Here is a 10,101-nt window from a genome sequence, read left to right on the forward strand (position 1 = left end):
ATGTGAAACAATTGAGCATTTTGCATTTGTGAATTTTGTGCATTTAACGATAGAAGTATATAATTTGGATCACATGTACCACACATATAAAGGTTCAAATTAAGATACGAGGCCATCTCAGATTTTGCATTTTACAAAAATGGCGGATATTCAAATTGGTGACTATACATATGTGACTAATAGCACGATAAATTTTGAACGAGACATTAGATTTCAACCAAATTTGGTATATAGGTACCTTTTTTGATGCACAAGATCGAGACCTTGAACGGTAAGAATGGGTTTACCAAAAGTTGTGTTTTCCTGGTTTGTATATAAAAATATATTGTTTTTTTTTTCAATTCTGTCACTCTGTATGTATTAGTTTTTCTTCAAAAAGTTAATACCGCCGTTGAAAAGAACGGAAAAATATTTTTTAGGAAATATTTTGAACTTTTTAGTTATGTTAATTACCATTTAATAAATGCATAACGTATGTTCACATGTACCTATGGGCGGTAGATTAATTTTGAATGCCCGCCATTTTTGTAAAAGACAAAATATGAGATGACGTTATATTTAAATCTGAATCTTTGTATATGTATTATGTGTGGTCCAAATTATATGCTTCTACCATTAAATGCACAGTAATTCTTATATTATTATTTGCACGAATTTGCCGCGCATATATGTAGGTACCTACATGTGAAGATCCGTTATGCATTTATATGCACAATTCTTAAATTATTGGCAGGAATCTGCAGCACTAACTTAAAGTCAATGTTAAAGCTTTCACACATCACATCTGCCTCTTGGCAGTTTGAACATTTAATTTAAGCGAAAAGCAATGTTTATTCTTCAAATAAACATTTTTTCCTCTTTTCTGCCAGCAGTAAAGTGATATTTTGAATTAAGTAAATTACATACATTCTTTTTTTGTCTCAATTAATATTGAATTCCAAATTTTTTTGAACACCCTGTATAAATAATTAGGTTAATATTTATATTACTGAATAGAGAATTGAATAACCTTTCAAAATAGTCTATCACACGACCCCTATTATTCTCATTTAAAAAAGCATCGATTACGTCATCAGGCCCAGATGGATGACGTCACTATTATGATATATATGCAAAAAATCCTAATTTAAAATTAAAAATCGACCTCTTTCGGAATTTATTTTCAAAGTTGCCCATTCACGAAAAAATGAATAATTTATTCCAACCATTACGTGCTCTCTGTATGTATTGGATCCGAGGTTGCTCATTTAAACTTACGTTTAGAAGAGACTATAAAGAGTCTTAAGTCTTTTAAGTATTTAGGGTCAATGATAAGCCGAGATGGTACATGAATGAAAAATATTAATAATGGAAATAGCACGGGGAAAACCAGCCACGAAAGCTCTTCATTGAGAGATATGGAACAACACTCTAACCAAATAAAAAAAAAAAGGATTTTTCAGAGTATATAGTACTGAATATTATCCTATATTAAGCGGTATGCTTTTATGTTTGGAATTGAAAGATATTCTTTTTAAAGACTTAAAAAAAAGAAGATATTTTTACAATAAATAGGGCAATTGAAAAAAGTTATTTTGATCCTTTCGCTGGCTATATTGCAATAACATAATAGTAAAAGAGCTGTGAGACATTTTTGAGTAGGTATTTTAGGCAACCTGAAAATTTTTCAGGTGACTTTTCCATGATAGCCTAATACAAAAATGCCGGTCTGGCTGGCGGGTAGCGGTTATTTTCCCCAAAAATGCCCCCCAAATTAAAAAAAATGGTAAAAATTATTATTACAAAAAATATCATTGATATGACTTGAAAGTAAATTTAATATTCAAATATAAAGAAAATAAACAGGCCAGACGATTTGATGGCGATTTTAACTCTGCAAGATACTTGCATTGGCGCCCCAGGATTATTTTCAGGGGGTGCATCTTAACTTCAAAAGATTTCATTTTAATCTGTACATACTATTAACGAGTATAAAATATACAACTATACATGCATAGATATGTACATTCCTTCCAGACAGGGAGGTGCAATTGTTATTTGACAGGGTATTTTTTAATTTTAAAAATAAATATTCTAAAAAGGACAGGTTTTTTTGTTGAAATTTTCCAAGTGCCATTTGATCAAACAAATTATGCGTGCATATAAATGAAAAGCGCTATTGCTGCTAGGTAAGCAGCAGTGTGAGAAAGAGCGTATACCGATAGCTGTTTGCGTCCTCTGTTGTAGCTGAGCGAGTCCGTTCGCTCGAGAAAACTCACGTGAGCTGGCGATATCCATGTTGTTGTTCCTCGAAACGTTAGAGTAATTATTATATATTATAGTTTTTAAGTAACTTTTTCTTAATTAAAGAAAAATAGTACGTACTATACAATAGATTTTGCAAATATGATAGAAAAAAAACCTTATATATAGGTAGAAAAAATATATAGGTAGAAAAGTATAAAAGTATAAACTAAATTAATTCTGTGTCCGAATATTGTACTTCTTCTTCAAACTCCTCATCTGAGCTTAAATTTTCATTCTCTTTTTCTTCGTCAGACTCCCCTCGAGACTCAGATTCCTCTTCTACATGATCTGAAAATAGTTGTAATATGTATTTAGAATTAGTTAAAAATTAATCAGTGATTAATTAATTGAGTTGCTACGTATTCTCTGTCCTTTTACACGGAGTCGAAGCCTGGACAATCACGGGCGCATCTGACGAAAGACTTGCCATTGTTGAGATGTGGTGTTATCGAATCATGTAAAAAATATCATGGACAAAACACTTAACAAACACGGAAACATTAAGAAAGATGATAAAGGCAAAAGAAATACTCAACACTATGAAGGAAAGAAAAATGAGCTAAAATGACTCAGATTCTTCTACCATTCTACCTGATCTGTAAATAGTTGTAATATGTATTTAGAATTAATAAAAAATTAAATGGTGATTAACTGATTCAGTTGCTACGTATTCTTAATTATATAACCATTGCTTAATACTTTTCCCTATATAACCAATCACATCACGTTTTTTATTTCGTAGTGTATGACCAAAGTAGCTCATGTTTCTTTCCTTCATAGTGTTGAGTATTTCTTATGCCTTTGTTATCTTTCTTAAAGTTTTCGTGTTTGTTACGTGTGTCCCTGTTATATTTAACATTATTCGATAACTCCACATCTCAACTACTCCACAACTCGACTACCAAAAGGCATTTGATTGTGTAAGCTGGATAAATTTTTAGTCAATTTTAATAGAAATGGGCGCACCAATGCACCTGGTGACACTTATTAAAAATCTGTACCAGTCTAATATAGCGACAGTACGACTAGATCAGAAGTTCAGAAATTCAAGACCGAGAGAGGTGTTAGACAAGGATGCGTGTTGTCACCTGACTTAATTAACATTTATGTTGAACATGTCATGAGGATGGTTTTAGAAGGATGGGCCGGTGGAGTAACAGTAGCTGGTAGGAAAATCTCCAATTTAAGATTTGCTGATGACACTACACTTATAGCAGCAAATGAGCAAGAAATGTTTTGATCTTCTGCGAAGAGTTGAGTACGAAAGCAATAAAGTTGTTCTGAAAATCAATAAAGCTAAGACAAAAATAATGGTGGTCGACAGATTTGACACTATTCAACTGACTAACCTATTACAGGAATATCAGGTAGTAAACACCTTTGTCTATCTCGGGTCTAGTATAACTAACGATGGTAACTGTGAAGCAGAAGTTCGGAGACGTATTGGTATGGCAAAAAATGCGATGAGTCGCTTAACTAAACTTTGGAAATACAGATCTTTCTCTCAAAATATCAAGATGAGACTGGTGAATGCCCTTGTATTCTCAATAATTCTATACGGAGCAGAGACTTGGACTCTTCGCGCATTCGAGCGCCAAAAAATTGATGCCTTTGAGATGTGGTGCTGGAGAAGAATGCTGCGCATACCTTGGACAGCTCATAGGATAAACGTTTCCATTCTAAACCAACTCAATATTAAAAAAAGGCTGTCCACAATATGTCTGCAACACAAATTCTGCAATTCTTTGGTCACGTGGTTCGCAGAGGTGACGACATTTTGGAGAGATTAATTGTTTCTGGAAACGTTCCGGGGAGAAGATCCAGAGGACGATCACCAACTAGATGGTCTGACCAAATAAAGCATTCAGCTGGAAACTTATTCTGCGAAGCTCTTAGAGCAGCTGAAGATAGAGACCAATGGAGAAACATTGTTAGGAATATTGGAAGAAATCACGATCCTCAGTAATGGGGAAACGACAGGAGAGAGACATCTCAAAAACGGCAAGTTTTTCTTGAGATGCGCCCGTGATTGTCCAGGCTTCGACTCCGTATAAAAGGACGGAGAATACGTAGCAACTCAACTTATTAACCACTAATTAATTTTTAATTAATTCTAAATACATATTACAATTATTTACAAATCATGTAGAAGAGGAATCTAAGTCTCGAGGGAAGTCTGACGAAGAATAAGAGAATGAATATTTAAACTCAGATGAGGAGTTTGAAGAAGAAGTACAAGATTCGGACACAGAATTAATTTTGTTTATAGTTTTATAATTTTCTAGCTATATATTTATAATAATAAATTTGTTTTTTTCGATCATATTTGCAAAATGTATTGTGTAGTACGTATTATTTTTCTTCAATTAAGAAAAAGTTACTTAAAAAACTATAATATATAATAATTACTCTAACGTTTCGAGGAACAACACCATGGATATCGCCAGTTCACGTGATTTTTCTCCAGCGGACGGACTCGCTCAGCTACAACAGAGGACGCAAACAGCAATCGGTATACGCTCTTTCTCACACTACTGCTTACCTATAGCGCTTTTCATCTATATGCACGCGTAATTTGTTTGATCACCAGGCAGTTGGAAAATTTCACCAAAAAAAACCTGTCTTTTTAGAATACTTATTTTTAATATTAAAAAATACCCTGTCAAAATAACAATTGCACCTCCCTGTCCGGAAGGAATGTACATAGCTATGCAATGCATGTATAGTTGTATATTTTATACTCGTTAATAGTATGTACAGTGTACAGATTCAGATGAAATCTTCTGAAGTTCAGATGCATCCCCTGAAAATAATCCTGGGGCGCCCATGCAAGTAACTTGCAGAGTTAAAATCGCCCTCAAATCGCCTGGCCTGTTTATTTTCTTTATATTTTCATATTTAAATTTACTTTCAAGTCATATCAATAAAATTTTTTTAATAACAATTTTTACCGTTTTTATAACTTTGGGGGGGGGGGATTTTTGGGGAAAATAACCGCTACCCTCCAGCCAGATTGGCATTTTTGTATTAGGCTATCATGGAAGAGACACCTGAAAAATTTTCAGGTTGCCTAAAATACGTACTCAAAAATGTCTCACAGCTCTTGGACCATAACGTATTAATTTAACGGAATTAAACTTGCCATAGCTCAAATTGTAGGTTTTTTAATTACCTACAATTTTCTAATTGAAAGTTTTTTTCTAAACCGAATATTCTTAGCAGTAATATAAAAATCTCTAAAAACTGCAAATTTTTTAAACTAAAATGTTATAACTAAATAAGCACCCAACATAATTATTTGTTGCATTTTAGTAGGAGTTAATCCTGACATCGTCTACAACGCCTAATAGGTTTCAAAACTTCCTGAATTATAGCATGTTTTTTCACCGTCTGGACTACTAGTGTATTTACCTGCCGAAGATTAGTTTAATAAAAGTACAATTTTGTGAAACACAAAGGGACATATTTACGATTTTCATGATTTTACATTTAATACCAGAGTACACAGTGGTCGAAAGCAAACAAAACACAAAACACAACGTATATAGCGGCTTAACAAACAGCTGCTTGAAACGATATTTGTTTTAAAGATTAGTATTCACAATTTGCGGTGTTCACCGCTAAAAGACTGCATGCAGTGAATTAAAAGGGGGTTCAACCATTTATTATAAAGCACTATATTGTGTTATGTTTTTAACGTAGTACCTTTTTCAATGAGCATATTTTAAAAGTAATATAAAGTGGCTTAATGAATACTGAAGTCGTAAGGAAGTGTATGATGTTGATGGTAAAATAAACATTAAGGCAAGCTATGAAGAAGTATTATGGGTTTTATAAACAAATCGTGATATTATTTTATATTTACTAATGTATGAAAAAAAAGAACTAACTGCAATCTAGCATGATTTAAATTAAAAAATAGGCCATAGACTTCAATTTCCTCTATAAATACCAATGAGTAGCGAAGTCGAAGTATCCAAAGGAGCTAAAGATGTTAATTGAAAGAGGCCAAGATCTTGATCATAAACGAACTGAAAAGTGAAGTCTATGCTGATCGAATTTCAATATGTTTTTGCTATTGATAAGAAGGATAAGGGCAAAACAAGCATAGTAACGCATAAAATCAATACCGGAGATGCTCAGCCAATCAGATAACGGCCTAGATGACTTCCGTTTACGAAAAAGATGAAATCGAAAAGATTATCAAGAACATCTACAAAAATGGGGTAATTGAACAGTCAAACAGCCCATTGACATAACCAGTAGTTCCAGTAAAGAGGAAAAATAGTTCAACACATTTTTTTGTTGACTACCGCCAGCTTAATGCGGAAACTAAAAAATATAGTTTTCCTTTGCCCAGAATAGACGATATATTGGATACTTTTTCTAGTTCTCGTTGGTTCTCCACAATTAATTTAAAAAGTGGATATTGGCAAGTAGACATGGAGCCAGCGAATTGGGTGAAAACCGCATTTTCGATAGAATATTAATGCTTTGGCAGTTTACAGTTATGCCTTTTTGTTAAGGTAACGCACCCATGACATTTGAAAGATTAATGGAGGCAGTGTGAAGAGGTTTACCATGGAAAACCTGCCTGGTTTATTTGGATGATATAATTGTGGTTGGAATATTCCTCGATGAACCTGCCGAGAATATAATGGGAGTCTTTAAACGATTGCGGTTAGTGAATTTAAAGTTAAGTCCGAAGAAATGTCACATGTATCGATGATAAGCTAAGTACTTGGGACATATCGAGTGAAGGTGAAACAGCTGATCCTGAAAAGATTGCGGCAATTAAGTACTGGTCAGTAACAAAAGATAAACAGGAGATTAGAAGTTTCCTTGTCCAATGTACAAATTACCGACGATTTTTCAAAGGATTTGCCAATATCTCCTTTTTCTTCTTTCAGTGCCATCTCCACGACGAAGGTTGGCAAGTATAATGACCGTGTTGACCTTTGAGGCAGCCGCTCTGAGCAGTTGCCTTGAGTTGCAACCAAACCATTCTCTCAGGTTCTGCAACCAGGAAAGGCGTCTCCTTCCTACGCTGCTCCTACCTTCTAATTTTCCTTGAATTATTAGCCTCAAGACGTTATATATCTCGCCTCTCATCACATGTCCGAGATCTCCTAGCCCGTACCAAAGTTGACAGAGAAAGGCAAAGAATATTTATGTAGTGAAGAGTGTCAAAATGCTTTCGAACAACTACAGATGGCTCTGATCAGCGCACCCATTGTAAGCTACCCGGGACAGGAAAGAAATTTTATTTTGGATATCGAAGCTAGAAACAGTGCAATAGGAGCTGTTATCTCCTAAATCCAAGATGGACAGGAAAAAGTCATCGCTTATTTTAGAAAAGTCCTGTCGAAACTAGATAGGAACTATTGCGTTACCAGGAGAGAACCGCTGGCGTAAAGGTTTGCGAACATTTCCATAAATACTTATATGGCAGAAAGTCCTTTCTTTGAACGGATCACGCTGCTAGCTCGCTGCCATATAATTTTAGAAATGTTGTTTCCTTTTTAAGAGATTACATTTCTTCCCCTAGTCTCCCAATGTCTTCTATGTCTTCTGAAAAATTAATAGACATATTCTATGTCATATCTTTTGTAGAAAAAATTGACTTCAGGGTAGAAATATCTTCCAATAATAGTACACCTGGAGTAGGAATAGACGTGAGTTGTTCGAAAAACAGAGGAATGCAGAAGCAGAATTCATTTGTGGCTTTAATTAACAAAGTTGCTACAAACATATCTTCTTTCGAGCCGAATATCCGACTAGTAGTCCAACTAAGTGGTACATCAAATCGGAACGTGAATGCCCTGCTTTAAACATACCTTATTATTACTACATTTTTTCATTCCAGTAACTGGTAAAACTGTTGTTGTGTGTTTATGCCAGCTTTTAAAAAGTTATGTTTATTTTTGTGTCAGTTACTCCTCAGACACGAGATCCACAGTGCTCTCATCGCTCTCCTTAAAGTTTCATAATTGTTTGCCTTGAAGTAAGATAAACACGAAACATCAAGTGGAAATTTAGGTTGAAATTTATCTACAATATCGTGAACAGGTTACTTGCTATTAAATGCAGTTTAATTCAGTGGTTCCGAAGTAAATTGTATGAAATATTTTTTTATTTTGAATCAATAAAAAAATGTTCAACTAAAATCCAAATATAATAAAATCCAAATATAATCAAAATTATATTATGTTATGTAGATCAGGGCTGATCTGTGAAGAAACGTCTATTTTTGGATGTGCGAGATGGCATTCGGATTTTTGCAGATGAAGTTAGGTGACAACTTCAACAATAATAATTGACTTATTCTCCTTCTCAAATATGCCTGGAACATTAATAAAAAATTTAAGATATTTAAAAATTTCAGAAAACATCGATTTTTTTCTACTTTTTTGCTTATTACATTAAAACTATTCATTTTGGAAAAAAGTCGTAGAAAAATAAAATAAAGATAATTGAATTTTGTATGATGAACGACTGGTTAAAAATGTCTTAAATGATTACCCTTTCTGCAAAATACTAATAAATACAAAATAAGCCTGTTTTTTTTCAATGCTTTTCAACCTCCTTGGTTGCACTTAGAACTATCGTAATTCGCTTAAAAAATTCCTACAACATACTTAAATCGTTCACCAAATTTCATTAAAATCGACCTGATAGATTTTGCAGAATAATTTTGCAGAATAATTTTGTAATCTAAATTTTTTTTGAAAAAGTTAAAATTTTCTAAAATCTTTCTGAAGAAAAACTAGACCATTTAGAAGTTTGCTAATTTTTCTACATATAAAGAGGTTCTCTGCCTATCTAACACACTTTACAGAATTCAAATCGGATTATTTAAGCGTAGTCCAAGTAATGAAGCTTAAAATAGGACAAAACCTCGCAATTTTTACAGAATGGATCGATTTGCTTGAAAATTTGGGAATAAGTAGTGGATACTCCAAGGATCAAAATGTATATAATACCGAAAACGCTTTTACCATGGGGGTGGGTGTCACCCCATCTCGGGGGTGGAAATTTTTTATTATATTTTGACCGCAAAAGTTAGTAAAAACATTCATTCTAAGCAAAAAACGTTCTATACATTTTTTTGATAAAATTAATAGTTTCCGATTTATTCGCTATCGAAGGTGTTAGTTTTATATCGAAAAAATCAATGTTGTTAATAAGTTTTCGGCTAATAACTCCAAAAGTTTTCGTTTTATCAAAACAACTTTACTTAACAAAAATGTACCTTTTGAAACAATAAACAAAACCGTTTCTTTTAGTTTTTTTTTAAGACCAATAGTAATCGAGCTATACATTATTAAATGTTAGCTCTTCTTCGTCAAATGAAAAATACTGTAGTTTCAAAGTCAAAAGACGGGAAAACTATGCATTTTTCGAGGATAACTTGTTCAAACTAATTTAAAGTGCTTAAAAGTATCTATCTCCAGAAATAAGAAAAAAGTGTTTAGCTCAAAAATTAAATGACGTATATCGAAGAGAATGTTAGTCCCTACTTTTTTCAGCGAAAAAGTGATCTGAAGCAACCTCCTAATCACCACCCTAATTAAAATTAGTCATTAACCTTATTTGGTATTCTTTATTTTTATATTATTAATAGGTTCTAGAAGTTTGGCCGGCTTAAAATGATTAGTTTAAAAAAAATGGAGTTAAAAGCGAATAACGAATTTTTGTAGTTTGGAAAAAATGGCATTTCCTTCAGAATAGAAAGATTAGCATCAGAGATACGCAGAAATGTTTAAATATGAAATTGTAGCTTATTTAATTCTCAAGAAACTGGTTTGCAAAAAT

This window comes from Diabrotica virgifera, chromosome 8 (genome assembly GCF_917563875.1).
Source record: "Diabrotica virgifera virgifera chromosome 8, PGI_DIABVI_V3a".
Lineage (NCBI taxonomy): Eukaryota > Metazoa > Arthropoda > Insecta > Coleoptera > Chrysomelidae > Diabrotica > Diabrotica virgifera.